Genomic DNA, 18,937 nt, shown 5'->3' with positions numbered 1-18,937 from the left:
CTTTAATGTACACTAAAGAAATAATTGTAAATATAATTCTTAAGTTGCGAATCCTTAAATGGCATCGTATTTTTTATTTTATGACTTTAAGTAGAAATAATAAAGCTCATTTTGAAACGAATGATATTATTCGCATTGTAAGAAGTGGAGTAGTTGGATTCAATCAGTTACGATGTTTTTATTTTTACCGTCATACTTTTATTACAGTTTAAAAAATTACTGTTATTGCGCTGTGTAAGAGGATACTTTATATTGAATACGGCGCCAGAATTACATTATTTTCCTTTAGTACGACAAAGGGTACGAATTATGGGGTTACTAGTAATCCTCGAATTTAAATTTCCTTCCGATACAGGAGAATAAATAAAGAACCGCAAAATTCAATTCAATAAAACCGTTATAAAATAAGTTGAAGTCAAGTCAAATCGTTTTGGGCGGTTAACCACAACGCTTTCTGTCAGGTAACCCGTGCATTTCAGAGTTAATGCTCAAACTAGTAAGTAATCCCTCAATTTTTCAAATACCGCATCGGAGTGAACATTTTTAAAGTACTATTTGCATACCTGTTGATCTTTGGCTGCGAACTCGCGTCGTTTGAACGCGTTAAATAATTTCAGCCTTTTAGTTTGAATCTACTAATTCGCAATAAGACTAACAACTTTTAATATACCTACTAATCGAGAAATGTGCATGTGAGTAAAATTTATTAAAGAGAGCGGAATATTCTCCCGCATAAAGTGACCTCTCTTAGTAAATATACTTTACCTATAGTCCAAGATAGGATTTCGTGAGTCTCCCTTTTACAAATACCATGACGTGTTACCTTGGGCTTGCAGTATATTTATAAATCTGGCTCTTATGCTCATGACTGGAGCAATGTTGCATACTGTCAGCTATCGTGGTCGATTGCGATCTTTTTACATAATGTCTCCCTAAATAAACATCTATTCAAAACCAATAAAATTGTATTAAAAGAAAATACATTGCTTATTTTATCCTAGTCTTGTATAACTAATGTTTGCACAAGCACTTCTGTATACAAAAAGCGACAATCCATTATGAATCTGTTTTGATTCGATCTCCTGGTAGCGTCCACGGCCGGGCCCGACACGTCCTAACAAATGCTACTTTAAATTATTACTACGCCTGTATTATTGTATGCATCTTAAATTCCCCCCGGCTATCCCTAATACCCGACGAAACCAATTTGAATTCAATTTAGATTTTTTTCGAGCAAGCTTTTGTTGGCTCTCTGTTGTGTTTACCTTATTCGATTTCTGTAATTTCATTCATAACAAACTGGATTTAGGGTTCCAAAAGCCCATCGGGGTTGACAGGGGCGTTTGAAATAATATTCTCTTTGATAAGAGCCGGTTTGTGTCATAAGTGGTGGGGTCTAAGCCATAGATTCCAAACAGGATTGTCGATGTGAAGTGACAAAAACTAATTATGGTCCACAATGATCCGCTGGGGAAAAGGGTGATCGTGATATCGATTACGTAGATATAATCTAATAGTATTTTATTAGAACAAAACGCTTAAGAGTATCATTCTGACGCTAACGACGCGATTCCAATCGATCTTCCCATAATATTTCAAGCTATCGTATGGTATAAATCGTGTTATACAGTTAATATATTCTATACAGTTGAGTAGACGACACGGCGAGGCCGCATAATTATGCAATTATGGAAATCTGAATAAAATTGCATTATATGAAACTTGAGTTTTATTGATAGCAATGTTCCTCTCTTACTTATCCAACAAAACGTAAATTGTAAACAAACTCTTTCCTTGGCAATTTAGTTAGATTTTAAGCGATTAAAAGTAGCATTGCCTTATCTTGCTTGTATTACGTAACAAGTCGAAGAATCACTTTAGTCTAATTGATATTTTCCTAGTACGTAATCATTTTAGCTTTGTTGTTTGTATCAAAACTATTACATGATAATATATGTGACAGTAATCGTCCTTAATCTGTTTAGGTCCTAGCACTTAGGCAATCGCTCACAACACGATTGTAGGCCGTTTACGTGATTTAAATGATTCATGGATAGAATTGTTATTTTCATTGTTATATTTTATCGCTATAATTCTATGAACTAATTTGGTTCAGGATTTATACCTAAGTGTAATTTATTATTCTTGGTAAATTTATTAGGTCGCTATTTATTGCGTTCAGGAGACGTTGTTTTTAGTTCTAAATTTTAAAACAAGATATATTATCTGTTACAAATTAAAATTCAGCTACTGGTAAATGTTTGGGCTCTATGAACCTGTATAAAATAAGGAAAATGGGAAATAAAAAGCTATTTTTCATGAATTTAATCAAATTTCAATAGGAAACTTTATAACTAACAATACTTAAAATATAAATGAACAAAATACAATCGATTTCACGAAAACAATAGTATACCGCAGGGTGCCTGGTTATTATTTGTAGTTCACCTAGTTCACAGTTGGAGGCCGTCGCTAGGTTAGCGGCTTCTTAGAGAATTATATTAGAAAGGGTTATAAATCACTATAATAATTTATTGGGTATTTCACTACTCCACAAATAACCTGATATATGCGAAATGTTTTAAAATTTCATTTAATTTTACATCTTTCACGGAAAGTAAATAAATTCCATGAATCTGGTGGTAAGGTTTAAAAAAACTTTTTTTAAATTTTAAATATTATAAGAGTTGCGCACGCTTCGGCACAAATTGGACCAGCAAATCGTATCGAAGAAGACACCACACATCATGCTTCTATAGAAGATCAGTGTCCAATATAATACAAATGTTACTGTGCTTCTTACGATGAATATGGCATCTGGACGACTGTCTTCTTTACTTAACCTTTCCAGTTATTCATTCCTGTCGTCAATCTTTCGCTTATATCTTTAAACTTTAAAGCAATGCATTTATAGAGGCACTCCTTCTACAAACGTCCATAGGAAGTGGTTACTACTTACTACCATCACGCACCTCAAGGTCCAGAGACTGCTGTAACATAAAAAGGACAATTTTTAGGCATTATCTTCACTGTAGAAACGATAACTCTGCGATAAACTATATGATATCATTATACAATATACATTTTTAAAATATTTTAATATTTCAAATTGTCTGAAGTTCAGAATACATCGATTTGTTATTTTTAGAATTACGGGAGTAGGTTAATGTGAATATTAAGCCATATTACCTAAATTTACAAGCTTTTCCTATAGGTATATAAAACTTTATACAAAATTCATAATTTGACACCAGTCTTTTTGTAAAAAAAATCGTGAAGATTACAAACAACCATAAAACGTAATCCCTTTTTTGTACAGCAGACAACATTTCCCTATTCTTAATTTGGTGACCAGTGAATTTATTACCCTTCGTGAAAATTAAACTTCCAAGGAAAGATATTCGCTAATAATTTTGTTAGCCGTCGCGTCGTCCACGAAAAATACTCTAAGGTAAATTATATAACGACAAAATTAAAAAATAAATAAAATAAATAAATAAATAAATAAACGTTTATTGTCAACATAACACAAATACACCAGAGCATGAGATTTTACACAATATAAACACACACACATACATAATATACACACATTAAATTTATCATCAATAAGTAAGTAAGGTACTGGGCATTTTCATGTTGACAAAAGGGACCAACTCAGTATTCGGCACGAATGATAATAAAACCATTCGTGCCACTGATTTTCAGTGGCCCCTAATGACACTTGGAGTTGACAATTACGAAATACAAAAAATAATATTAATAATAAAAAACGAAATTAAAACAAAAACAAAAATTAAACAAATAAAACACGACATTAACAATACTTGCAATTAAAATAGTAACAGAAATGAGAAAAAAAAAATACATTAAAACAGCCAAATAAAAATAAAAAAGGTCTAAAAACAAACAAAAGCTTTTAAAACGTACAAAAAATAAAATAACAATAAACAAACAGAGCATAGCATATTAAAATAAACTAACTGGAACTTATATTTTATGAAAATTAAACACACAATTATCTATATGAAAAAGGAACTAAGGAATTACTTTCAGTGACACCAAGGTCTTCAAGAAGCTGAGATCAATAAGTAATTACGATATTTTATACGGAAGTTTTCTTTAGTGCGCAATTGGCGCAGTGGTGGTGGAAGATTATTCCAACACATGGTGGCACTGTAGCGGAAACTACCCCTGAACGCTGCGGAATGGTGTCTAGGAATGGCTAGTTTTTGGAATGCAGATCTAGTTTCATAGTTTTGGGCACTGCGCTCACCCATCCAAGCAAGTTTAGTATATAGATAAAGTGGAACTTTGGCTTGCATTATTCCGAAAAGAAGTGTGGCAAAATGTAAACGCCTACGCGCCTCCATGTTTAAAAGTTTTGCACTTTTAATGTATGGACTGACATGAGTTCGTGGCGGAATATTCCAGCAATAACGTGCACAAGCGTTTTGTACACGTTGAATTGCTGATTTGGTCCGTGAGAGCAATCTAGGCCCATACATAGTATCAGCGTAGTTGAACTTGGACAGTACAAGCGCGTCACAGAGGCGAATGCGAAGAGATGTGTCAATGTATTTTCGTATTCTATATAGAGTTTTTAGGCGATAAAAGCAATTGGAAATAATAGTGTTGATATGTTTCTCGAATCTTAAGTTCTCGTCAAAAATTATACCTAAATTTCGAGCCTCGTGTACTCGGTCAATTTTTCTGTCTTTAATTATTAAATTTATGTCATATTCATTAGTTTTGTTTATTATATTTGGATTACCTAAAATCATAAATTTTGTCTTGGTTGGGTTAAGAATAAGTGAATTACGTTCAGACCATATATTAATTTCCTTTAAGTCAGAATTTACTCGAGTAATAGCGTCAAGAGTTTGATTAGGATGAAATGAGTAGTATAGTTGTATATCGTCAGCGTAAATTTGATACTTACAGTTTTTAATCGTATTTACAACATCTGCACTGTACAATATAAATAAGAGTGGACCCAAAATTGATCCCTGAGGAACCCCTCTAAGTACACTACTAGTCTTCGATAGTGACCTGCTTCCGTCTTCATTTAAGACTGAGACAGTTTGAGTACGATTACACAGGTAACTTTTAAACCATTTCACACTATTCTCGTCTAACCCGTAGTATACAAGTATAAACTACTAAACTTACATAGACGTAGAAAATAATTGGCCTGCCTTTTGTATTTCACCCTGCTTTCTGTTGTTCTTTTATTACACTGATGTGTCTGGCAAATTGGTTTTTTAATTACCCAAGCGTTCCTTTTCTTTTTCATTCGTCTAATTTAGGGTTAATCCGACCGTATCTAGTGGGGCAAATGCCCTTTATATTAACCCTTACTTGAAGTCCCTAAAAGATACGCTATTATGAAGACTCCGTTATAAAAATTCAGCGTCTACTCATTTCTATTTTACTTGAATCACTCTGACTGAATAATCTTCATATTATACTTCTTATACATAAAATGAAATGGATTTATGCATGGAAAAATTATTATTAACAAAGTACAGAAAGAACGAATGTCACTATCAGTGACATTCGTTTTGGTTTATAGAAATACTTGAAATTTTTATAGGGAAAATAAAGCTCTTTCAATCCATTGCAATAGGATGCAATATTAAAAGACTCAATACCGTGACGTCGAAGTTCATTTTTACAGAACAGTCGCATATTTGAACCATATAATTTGATTCATGTTAATTACGAGCCTACATGTAGGTATATCTATATGTTACTCACATATTTCTAAACAAACACTGCCTCACTCGTATAAAGCTTACCCTATACCCACACCATTGAGATAATATTACTACGTATGGAGGAGACACCACGAACAAAATCTGTGCGCCATTTTTTTGCTCTAACTAAGTTTTAAAAATTATTATCTAGTTAAGGTACTTACCGATGAAAGTTATTCCTTTGCACTTTTCCGTATTATTTGTGCAATATCGTAACACACACGAAGGCATATTTGATACGTTTCACTTTAAAACCAATAAAAAATGAGCGTGCAGTTACGCCATATGGCGTATGTTGAGCGGAACATGAGTGATGTGGGGGGTGTCGTCTCCATCAGAGGCGGCTCGCCCTATGGAGCGCTGGTGCAGTGAACTCCCATAAATAATTATAATAAAATCATACTCCTTAATTTCATTATTAATATTAATTATTACTATTTAAAATCAATCGTAATCGTAAAAAACTACTGGCAATACCAATGAATATATCCATCATTCCATCATTCCATACAATACACCTGTAGGTATAATACTGTATTATAAAACGCGCGTAGCGGAGCGCTCACGATTGCGCTCCAATGAAAAAATATTTAGTACATTTTCTAATACGAAATCCAATAGGAGTGAAAGAGATAGTTTTGTCAGAGTCCTGCGCGTGAAACAGAAGATTTTCTATGAAAAAATAGCAAAATTCGGAGCGCCGCTCCCGCAAACGTTGCCGGTTCGTTTTTACCGCGCGCCCGTACACAAGACAGCGATTTCGCGCGACGTTGCCTATATAAACAAACACTCTAGTCAACTTGACTGCACGCGCGCGAATGTATATTCGGGAATTTTCTAATTAAAATCATAAGATACGTGTTGAAATAGCCTGTAGTTATCAGTATTACTTGTGAGTGTTAAAATGGACAATTATAATGTGGCGTTCATTAAAAAGTGTGTTAAAACGTTACAAATTCGGCTTGAATTGAAAGCTAAGGGACCGCCACGGCTTGAACTTGACCTTACGCAAAAATGTACGACAAAAACGAAAACATATACGCGTGTGTTTAAATCCGAACAATATGTGAAAACACCGTGGTTGTGTGGTTGTGATGAACATGAAAGCAACAAAATATTTTGTTTTCCGTGTCTTTTATTTGAAGCGGGCGCGGCCGGCGGAGGTGAGAGTGCTTGGACTGAAACGGGCGTTGACGACTTAGCTCATCTTTCAATCAAGATGAAAAAACATTCACAATCTCGGTAGGTACCATTTGTTGAATGAACTGCAATTATTGGCGTCTATCGAACGACAAGACATTCGTAAAGCATTAGATTCCGCGTACCGAAAGTCAATACGCGAGTTCAATGACCGTGTCGATGAAAACAGACATATTTTACGAAGGTTAATAGATTGTGTCAAGTTATAGATATTATTGCACACCAAAAAGAAAGACGTATGCATTTCCTTTATAAGTAATTTTTTAATTAAATTGTACTGATTTACACCATGTATTTTCAGTGTTTTATTTCAAGTGAACACCCATAAAATTTTGTCACGAGCCGCCTCTGGTCTCCATATGTATATCTCAATGATAACACAAACATATCTATACTTTTCTATATCAAATACAAATTAATGATTAAGCTTCTCGACTATTAAAAGCAAACACTATAAATCATCCCAGTGTAATTGTGTTTTGTTTAGCCTGAGGTCATCGTAATCAGAACTGCTTTATTTATGTTCTGCTATAACGAATATACGCAGATAATATTTATATTAAAAATTCCTAGCACGATGCCTCATAAATAAATAACTGTAGGATACATAGTATGTAATGCAATAAAAAGTATTTAAAACATCGATCAATTCGATCGCATTTAAACTATGAGTAGGTAAATTTTAAAATATATTTATTTCTGAGTTCATAATGATTTGTTTTGATTTCTAAACTAATATTATAAAATTGCAGGAAATTGGATATAATACCTATAGGCCGGTTATAGAGCGGATTTGCGAATGCTAGTAACTCATAAACCGATAATTGTTCTAAAGAATTAAATCAATTGCAATATATTTTGCAGTCGTAAAATAAATGCATTTATTCACAGAAAAGTGCCTTTAAGACAAGAAAACGAAGAATTTTTAAATCTATCATTAATCAAAGGCCCGGCCCATCTTACTTACCAACTCCTAACACAATTTGACATCCAAACTCTGATTTTTATACTTAGTTACAATAAAATACCTTGCATACCTACAATCTCATACGTCCCTTCATTATATGTAATTTAATATAATATACGTCGCAATTGTAACAATTCCTCGAAGGGCAGATGTCCAATATACCTTAATAAAGACCCGTGTAACCAAAATGAGTTACACGGTCGGACAAAATTATGAAACTTTTGTTTCTAACAGCGCTCATGTCACTCGACCTAGCATAACAACTTTCTAAAGGTCTTTGTGATATTCTCACATAAGTTAGTTAATTAATTCCCAACTAATCCAACGTGTTGATCGACGTTATCCGATCTTCGATCTGTGCACGTATTTCGAGCTAATATTGTTAACAGTGTAATAGAAATAACTGCAGGCCATACTGTTCAATAAGACGACTCTATGTTCACTAATGGACTATCTCTTGTTTGATGATACAGTACTTTCTTAGACTAAGAGTTCTATAAATAAATATTTCTGTATATTGTGTGTTAAGAAAAAATGTTCGCTGTGTTTACAAGCATTTCAAACAGCTTCTAACTTTCTACAAGATAAGTGCACAAAATATGTTACTGGCGAAATATGAAGAATAACAAGAATTTTAAAGTCTTATTCATCTCAATAATTCAATAATTAATCAACTTTTGTTGCTGACTGTACGAGTAGAAGTATCCAATTCTATTCTAAATCCAATGAGGGTGGTCTTCACACCTCAACCCGCCAAATACTGTTTATTCTACGCTGTTCCCGCGTGAAGTGTAACGACAAACAGAGGTTTTAATATTGCAGATGTCAGGCGTCCGTGATTATTAAGGCAGGTGGACAGTCTCTGTTTGCATACCTAAACAAATAGTTGCTCATATTCAAGACGTTTAGAAATAACACGGCCCCTGTAGGATACAATATAACTAAGTTATTAGCGTCTACATAGTTAGAATTCTTGGTTGAGTTGGACAACTTCATGTGTATAGTTGTACCTATGCACACACCTTTTTTTCAGTCAAGGAAAATTAATTAAATGAATATTAAATTATGTACGAAAAGTATATTTTTGTATTTATTTATTTTCATTAAAATAATAATTTATTTTGTAAACGTAAGAACTTAACAGAACATAATTTATTTATAAAACAGCTTGCATAAAATTTTCAGCCAATATATTCAGTATCAACTTTACCCACTCATCTACATTTTAAACGATCACAATCAAATCGGAGTCTCGTTAAACAAATTGATTAAAGGGCAATTATTTGTCCCTTAATCTTGTGTAGGTGTTAAGGTCAACTAGGATCGAAGCTTCTAGTATCTTTACGTTCCAAGTGTTATCTAAAAGGTGAACATGTAAGCATTATCTCGATATAAAGTTGATGCTTAATTTTATCGTAATATACATAAGGTTTTATAGTTATCGGATATGGAAGGGAATAAAAATGTACATTATCGTTCGGTAGAACTGCTCATTGAATATTATTTTTATAGAATTGTTTTCGACGACTTTTAGGCACTCACAGTGATTGTTTTGTTAGAAGAAATTAATTGAAGTGCAAATAAATTGTGTTGGAATAATTGATTGTTAGCAGGACATTGTGAAGTGGTTTATTTGGACCTTTATAATGTATAATCTGAGTAGATGAAAATACATTTCTTGGAAATCTCTATAAGTCGAAGGGGCGTACGAAGTTGTAAGGTTCGCTTTTTAGGTATTTTTCTGCAAATTGAATTCACGTTATAAATGGTATAAACTTTCCTGAAAATTCAGAAGTATAATTATGTAGATACGAATCAGGTTTCATTTATTATACATACACGTTTGTAATTATGTATATCTATTCTTCTTTACCTATTCACCTAATATGTTTATTTAAATTAAATTTATTGTTATTGTCTTGTACTCTCTTATTATTTTCCGTACCCAATTAAGATATTTCTGAATATATTATTTTTAGTAAGAGTACATTTATAAATTGATAGCTTATCGATATCAGTAAAACTCGCATTAGTTTAAAACAAAACCTATGATCAAAGGATAAGTAAATAAAAATGTAGGATGTATGAAACGGCCCCGCTGTAACGTCGCCCAGTTTTTGTAAAAGCACGCTTCATTTTTTTTAATGTTATGGGAAGGCAAACCAGCGGACGCACTGCCTGGTGGTAAGCAGGTTGCGTCGCCCATAGACCATAACAAAGGTTATGGTTGTTGCCTACCAGAGTGGCATAAGGGGGAAGACGGAATTAAATAACATATAATAAATAATGAAGCGGAAGCTATGCGTGGAGCAGCGGGAATTTACTGGCCTTTTAAGAAACGATATGCTTTTTTTAGATCGCTTATATTATAAATGCGAAAGTTTGTGAGGATGTATGTGTGTTTGTTACTCTTTCACGCAAATACTACTGAACCGATCACAATCAAATTTAGCACACGTATAGAGGGTAATTCGGATTAACACATAGGTTTTATCCCGGAAATCCCACGGGAACGGGAACTATGCGGGTTTTTCTTTGAAAACGCGGGTGAAGCCGCGGGCGGAAAGCTATTAAAAAATAAAGATCTTGCGGTTTTTCAAAAGAAAAGCATATCTAGTAGTAGTAGTATCTATAAATTGTACTAGTAGAAGGCAGATCGTACCTAGTTAGTAGAAAGACAAATTTTATTCTTCATTCCTCCTCTATAAAATTTCAAGTCATAAAATCTCCAATCCGCTTTGCGTTATAAATCAAACAAAGGTTTATTTTCACAATTCGCATTATAATGAATGGATGCAAGTCATCAGGCGCTAATTAAAGAGTAGCAAACAAAGTCGCGACAGGTGCGCTCCGTAGATAACACGAAGACGCATTGCCTCTGGGAAGCTTATTCTTGATGCTGCTCCATTTTGTTGTTTTGAACTTGACTATAATTGTCATATTTGTGTGGCTTTATTGTTTTATTGGTGGTAAAATTGTGAGTAATTGAAGTATAACGAATTGAGATATTATAAGCTTTTGTTTTTTAAAGTGAAACTTTTATTACATCGTCTCAAACTTTTATGGTCTGTGTAGCGCATGTCGCGTGACAAACGATACGTATGATAATTATCGTACAAATACGATAATTTTTAGTTAAATGTCTATAGTGTGAAAAAAAGTTTCACTTTTACCGTGGTTTCATAAAACCACACAACATTTTTTTTTACCTATTTCGTTAGTAGTTAGTATTTAGAAATGAAAACCACGGTTCGCAATTTTTGTAGTATTTAAGTAATATGTATTGTGTTATCTAATTACACACCGTATCAGTAACATGTGCCTATTCCTTGTGATATTTACAAAACATTTAAGCAATGTTCAGCTCTCATAGTTGTATTTGCAAAGGAACTCAAACAAATAGTTAAAAACACAAAATCGGTGCGTTAATTAATTATAATGGATGTCAATAATTAACTCCAATTTATACCCAATCCGGTCCTAAGGTCGTAAATAAGAAAAAAACAAGCAAACAAGACAACGAACAGGGACGTAATTAGGGCACAAAATGTTCTTTAAATTAACTTTGTACAAAACAAGAGCGAACCTTAAGTCAACACTTAATTTATGGCCAATTAACCTGGTGCTAAGTGAAATAGAGTGACACTTTCCCGTTAAGACTAGTGCAAAACAGTGGTTTTTGGGATTTGCCATACGAAGCCAAACTAATAGTTGACCGCCCCTTGGTAGAGCGGTTAACGCGTGAGCGTAGAACCGAGATATCCTTAGAGTGCCTTAGACCGTCAATTTTAATTACGATATTAAGCTGGGTTCGATTCCTTGTAGGTACTAAAAAGTGCTCTGCCTGGGAGGATATAGTGTAATAGAAGCCCGATCACCTACTTTTTGTACAGAAAACTCTAGTCAAATATAAACAAAGATACACGCAAATAAACTTCAACAGCCAAGAAATGCAGAGGTGTTACCAACCTCAATTTTAATTGGAAGAAATCTTAAACGTCGTAGGAAAATTATGAATCTCATCAGTTCCCGCTAATCTTTTTATATATCTATGTTTTATAGGCAACTATTCATAATTTTGTTTTTATAGCTGTGTTAGAATATTAGTACTCACTAAATATTAATGAATTAATTAACGAATCTATTACACATGGTTAATTATGCTTTACACGACCAAAAATATATTTCAATTAATAATTAAGTATGAACATATTATTGTTTTTGCGTTTAATATCACATATCATTGTGAATATGATTATACAAAATATATCAATGACATGTGCATAAATTATTTATTTGTATATAATTATAATTACTTTATATTATAATTTACTTCACATACAATTTTGTTGGGTGAATTTCATTATATCCTACTAATATTATAAATGCGAAAGTTTGTGAGGATGGATGTGTGGGTGTGTATGTTTGTTACTCTTTCACGCAAATATTTCAGAACAGAATAGGGGGTAACTTGGAATAGGTTTTATCCCGGAAATCCCACTGAAACGGGAACTATGCGGGTTTTTCTATGAAAACGCATGAGAAGCCGCGGGCGGAAAGCTTGTCCATTATAATTACTTAATTTTCAGGTTAGTTTAGTTTTATTTTATATCTAACTAACCGCAAATTAAAGTACTATTTCATGATATTCATAGTTTCTACGCTAAAATAATCTTTACCTGAACAATATTTTTGCCTCTATAGATATATTGATGTCCTTTTTTATTGCAAGCATTTATATAAAATATCATATTATTAAATTAATAAAATTATGATTTCCGTTTATAAAAAACTGACCTTTAACACAAAAACTTGTTTTAAAAACTGTAATATTTTATAGTTCACGTTAATTAGTACCAATAGTTTTTACTATTAACACCTCCCTCATTAGATAGCACGTCAAACCGTCAATTTTAATTACGATATTAAAACGATCACTCAAGTACATAAGTACTTCATTATATTGACTCAGGCGCGTCATGATGACTCAGCATTATCTCAAGATCAGTTACTGAAGTTTATTTGAAGCTCATCAACACGACTTTATTAATTATATTACAGATATTAATTACGTTTGTCTTAAGTTTTGAGATCACGAAGTTTCGTGAGGTTGCAATAATCAATCATGAATCAATTTGCGGATTGTATCTATTTTTACTAATTAATTATTTATTGTAAAATATTAAGACTGGAATAACAGCTAAATGTATTAACAATTAAATATTTTTAAATGACTACAAGCTCAAGTGATCCTTCTTCACGATGTGTTATGAATCATGATTATAATATTATAGTGTTTAAACTTCTAGTTTCAATTGTAGCAACGAAACCGAGGAGTCTTCGCAAATTAAAATAATTTATTAATTAGGGTTATACCTATCATTTTTAGCTCTATGTTTATGTGGCCAGTTCAACATAATATTTTTGTTTTCCTGTTAAAATCACATTATAAAATTAAAAAAATAGTAACCTACAGATATCCATTTCTTCTATTAGAATCAATATTTTAAAGGCCTTAAATTTCAATCTCCCATAATGTACTGAAAAATGAATTTACCTGTAGAATCGAATATTTTTATTAGGTATTCCTAAGACACCGGCAGCGTGTTCCTTAAAGCGTGAGCTACATTTGTATTCAATGAGCAACCGAGATCTTCTGAGAGATAAATTTTAAATGAAATTCATTCTTTGCCACTGATTTTGTCAGACATCCTCCGTCATACACAACTTCACTAGAACATACTCCGTAATTCACTCACCATAATATATATTTTAAACTCTTTTATAGACCAGACTGTCTGTCCCATCCAATATTTTGAAGAAAAATACGCTCAAGACGATAATAATAAATCCAAAACATGGTCAATACATTACAATAATTGATATTTATTTAGTACGAACATTTGGGGATAAAATATGTTCCCACTAACTTATTATACTTTTGTCGCGACATGATAAATTTACGTTCAAGAGACTGTTTTTTGAATAATGTAATAGAAAGCTAACAGCAACACTCCTACAACAATGCTATACAAATATTTAACTACAATTTTGTATTATGAATACAAACATAATATATCAAACAGTTGTTTACTGCTTCTGCTCTACCTTCCAAATTCCACGTCCCTTTTTTACGTTACATCCTGGAATACTAATAACTAAATAATACGAAACATTGAAGTGTTTAACAAATTATTTAACTTATAATGTTATGTAAACATTGCATTCTCAAACGGATCGAATTAAAACGTATTAGATATGGTTGACAATTTCCGTGCCGACAAAAAATAAAGCGCCTTAAAACGCCCCCGCAGCATGACCGTGATCGCAGAGTAACATCAGAGCGAAGCGACGTGTGACGTCGAAGCCAAAACAATAATAGCTATTTTTTCTGATAAATTATTCATATCATAATCCAAGTGATGGGATCGTACAATCCGACTCATCCGACAGGTCTAATTTAATGCGTGCATTTATTATTGGTAATGGAATTAACCGCACCCGCTTATCATACGATTTGATGGACGCGCTATCTAAAGATCGCCTGCCGCCCACTGCACTTAAAAAAACGACGGCCCCACGACGTCATTACTACTAATTATTGTTATCTTTATGGTAGCAATCGGTCTGCCTTGTTCGTTTAGCCGTCTTCCGATAAAGCGCTACTTTAAAACGCAATTTCTTCGTCATTTTGGACCCGAATGTCAGTTATCAGTTGTCATTTGCGCCGCATTTTTTTGTTTAATAATATACCGGCATCCGGTGGTTTCGATTTGATTACAATTTCGTTGCCTTCATTATTTGCGATGATACGTACATTTTGGTTCTTGTTTTAATGCTCCCCAATGCTCGCTCTCTATCTTTCGTTAGATTTAATTAAATTAAGGTTCCCCTTTTTCATTTTTATTCTAATCCATCACATTATTGAAGAGTAAAAAACCGGTTGCATACACAAGAGGTGATATTGACAGGTGGATATTGAAGGTGTTATATTTTAACAGACAGAATACTTATATCATGCGCATTATTTACGAATTTTATAAAAAATAAAAAGTATAATTTTTGCAATTATACTTTTTTTATTTTTTAAATTAACAACAGCGCCTCTTCCTAAATTTAAAACGTGTTAAATACTTTTCTCCTGTATATTCTATATTTATTTAAACCAAATATATATTATTAAGTCAGTATATTAAGATCTCTATACATTGTCTACATTAATTAAATTTCCATCAATCCAAAATTCTAGAACAATAATTAATTATTATTAGCACGATGTAACATAATTAAACAGCAATGTGTCAAAGGAGCAAAAATGTTTAAGTATTCCGCTCGTCTTGTAACAGTCCACTACTCTCATGAAATGTGTGCAAAATATGCAACAAACATTGACATGATTTCAGCATAGTCGTTTTATGAAATACGTAGCAATAATTCATTTAAATGTGAACAACTCGAAACGTTATGCTTGAACAAAGTTTCTTTACTATTTAAATTAGTAGAGTTGGGTTTGTGCAGTCACGTTTTAGGTTTTTTGTAGCCGAGCACAATGTGAATATTTAGCACGGACGTTTTGCTAAATGACTCGGAAAATATACAAATCACTATGATAAGTGTAACACGTTTTGGTGTCATTATTGAAATAAAGAGCTAATTTAAAGAGTTACAAATATTTCGTGGAATAAAGATAAAAAAATTAATTTGTTTATTAAAGCTATTCATGGAATCGAGCTTAACGATTGAAATTAAAATAAGTAGGTACCTACTATAATATAGTTAGTTCATGTTAGATGAGAGTACCTAACTGCAAGTTAAATGATTACTTACTCTCCAGTAGGTAGACTAATGACAAATTACATAATATTTTAATAACTACCTACATTAATTAAATATATACCAATTAAATTTATTAATGTAGTTTTAAAATATACACTACAACTGGTTTTAAAATATTGTTGTTTCATTTGACGATCCTTAAGAGCTTTTCGAAGCCTTGTTAAATGTTAACTAACTTTGAGTTGTTCTTCATAAATAAAATATTGTTCTTTAAGTTAAGATACCTAAATCACGAAATCTGATAAATAGATATATATATATATACGACTACGAGTGCTCCGCGTTTTTACCCCCAATGCTCCCCTCCTATTGGTCTTAGCGTGATGACTGATGATATATAAGCCATACTTGATAAATGGATATCATACAGTGAAATAATTTACAAATCGGAACCGTAGTTCCTGAGATTAGCGCGTTCAAGCAAATAAATAAACTATTCAGTTTTATAATATTAACACGTTATTGCTGAATTTTACATAAGCTTCATGAGAATAAATAATAAAGTTTAATATTGGTGTAAATTATGCTGTGTTATAAAACAAATACTGATATATGAATACTGTATTTGAAATAACAAATGATAGCAATTAAGTAATGGTTGGTTTCAACCTTGTTTGCAGATTTGATATCAGTGCAAATACAATGGGAAAATTTAATTTAATTTTATTTTATTTTTCATTAGATAATTTCGTTATAATTAACCTAAACACGGATAAAACAAACAAAATATTGATATTCACACATAGAAGAAATTAATCAATTAGTTACAAATGAAAATTCGTTTCCATCACAGGTCTTAGCATCATGATTTCGGTATTTTCCTTTATTGACTTTTGTATTTTCACCCATATTATCTAGGCTAATAGTGTTAGGATATTAATAAGAATAACTATTTTTTTTAATCTATTCTTATATTATAAAGCTGAAGAGTTTTTCTGTTTGTTTGTTTGAACGTGCTAATTTCAGGAACTACTGGTCCGATTTGAAGAATTCTTACGGTGTTTTATAGCCCATTTATCGAGGAAGGCTATCATCACGCTAAGACAAGGAGCGAGGCAATGCGGGTGAAACCGCAGGGAACAGCTAGTCATACATAGTCGTGACTACAGTAATATCTAACCGAGTATAGTTCGATCTTAATTAACGTGCAATAACTAAAGCTTCTAATAAAGTAATTTCATACATGGATAGTTTGCATACAGTACTGTAATATACTCGATAATGACACAGGCGCAGTCACACTATAACTTCGCTTCGAAGACACGGAAATCGCACGTGTGAACATTTACTTATGTGTTTATTTTCTTAGTACTTACATATTGATGGGGATATGCAAATAGGCTTCAGCCATTTTATACGAGGGACTTTGACAAATAAAACGGGGCGTAAATTCTTTGACGTGCAACAACTAAAAGGCTGTATTTTTTCTGTATTTATTTAGACAGGTAACTTTTAGGTAACAGAAATTATTCAGTGATAAAAATAGATATATCTTTAATCATCCGTTTAGGATTACAAAAAGTATCTAATACATAACCCACGCTTAGTACACCAAAGAGGCACCCACACATGCACGTCGTGAATAAAATAGCGTCATTTGCTCTAAAAATTTCACAAAGCGCCCGTTTTCACGAGCCACCGGCTTGAGTAATCCGAATGCATGTTTTACGACACAAGAAAAATTATCCTATTTTCTAGGAATTTTTGTTCATGTTAGTGTGAAGTGATTAATCGCCAATGTTACATGCTGGGTGTTAAAGAATGCTCGGAACGTGCTCGAACCCCCGCGAACATACCTGACAGGGAATAACTCGCTTTGTATCATTTGAATTTGTGACTCAATTTGGGCATTATTGGTTTCAATTTAGCTGGCACAATGTATCTGCTGTTAGTTTTGTGTTGTTTTGCTCGTGTCACGTGACATTGATAGAACGTTACAATAGGGTGTAGTATTTATGCTTGTAATATATCAGACTGCCAATAGATACGAGTTTTTGTCTTAATCTGACACACGTGGTACGATAATTTATTAAACATGGATTTAAGGCTGTTCACTGTTATTGTGTGTATGTGTTAAAAGCAAAGTTTGAATTTTTTTTTTAATGATTTACCCATCATCACAATAGCTGAATATTTATTATCATAAAGGAAACGCCACATTTTGTCTGATTGAGAAAATCTAATGGTATCTATATATGATATTATTAACGATTCATGAGGATTTGTAATAAAATCGTACAAAGTCACTGAAACGTCAGCTTATCAGCTTATATCTGACAGGAGAAGCCTCTTGTGAACTTTGTACTGTGACTCACGGAAAAGTACATTAAAGGAAACATGTGTATAGTAATGTAACATACATTAAACGTATTAAAGTATTTTCAGATAATTACGTAACATTACTGGCCACGTTTTTTTTATTCCGAGATTAAATTGAATAATCCATACTATATTAATATTACTAATGCGAAAGTAACTCTGTCTGTCTGTCTGTTACTCAATCACGCATTAACTACTGAACCAATTTGCATGAAATTTGGTATAGAGATATTTTGATACCCGAGAAAGGACATAGGACTTTCTATCCACGGGAACGGGAACTATGCGGGTTTTTCTTTGACTGCGCGGGCGATGTCGCGGGTGGAAAGCTAGTAAACAATAACTGTAAAATAATATCACATATTCCTGTTATGTATATAATGTTATGAATCATAATGACATAATCGTAATATAAACAAAGACGGAGGGGAATAAAAATAAAGCGCGTGAGGTGTGAGGTGAAAATTACCGGAGAAATTGTCTCCTTTTTTCCATTTTCTGAGTTGCTAGTGTAAATTGATCAGCTTCGTTCATACAAGTAAATAATAATATTCAAGAATACACCGGTGCTTGTTGTTTTGGTTTTATTAAAGTGTTAATAAAAACATGTTGTTATTAAACTATTTTCCTAAACTAAAAACAGCTTACTACATTATCAAACACCGATGAAATTGCCAGCGCGGATATGTTATAGAAAATCTAATAAAATATTCGAATTTGAGTGGCTCGTTCTCATTTGGTTATACAAAAATCCATGCATCATTGAATCTACACAAAATATTTTCTATTCAAAATCAAGTGTCCAAATATCATTTCAACAATACAAAATTAAAAATATAAAAGCTAGGAGATATTT

This window comes from Colias croceus, chromosome 14 (genome assembly GCF_905220415.1).
Source record: "Colias croceus chromosome 14, ilColCroc2.1".
NCBI lineage: Eukaryota > Metazoa > Arthropoda > Insecta > Lepidoptera > Pieridae > Colias > Colias croceus.
Note: the sequence above shows the minus strand (reverse complement) of the source record.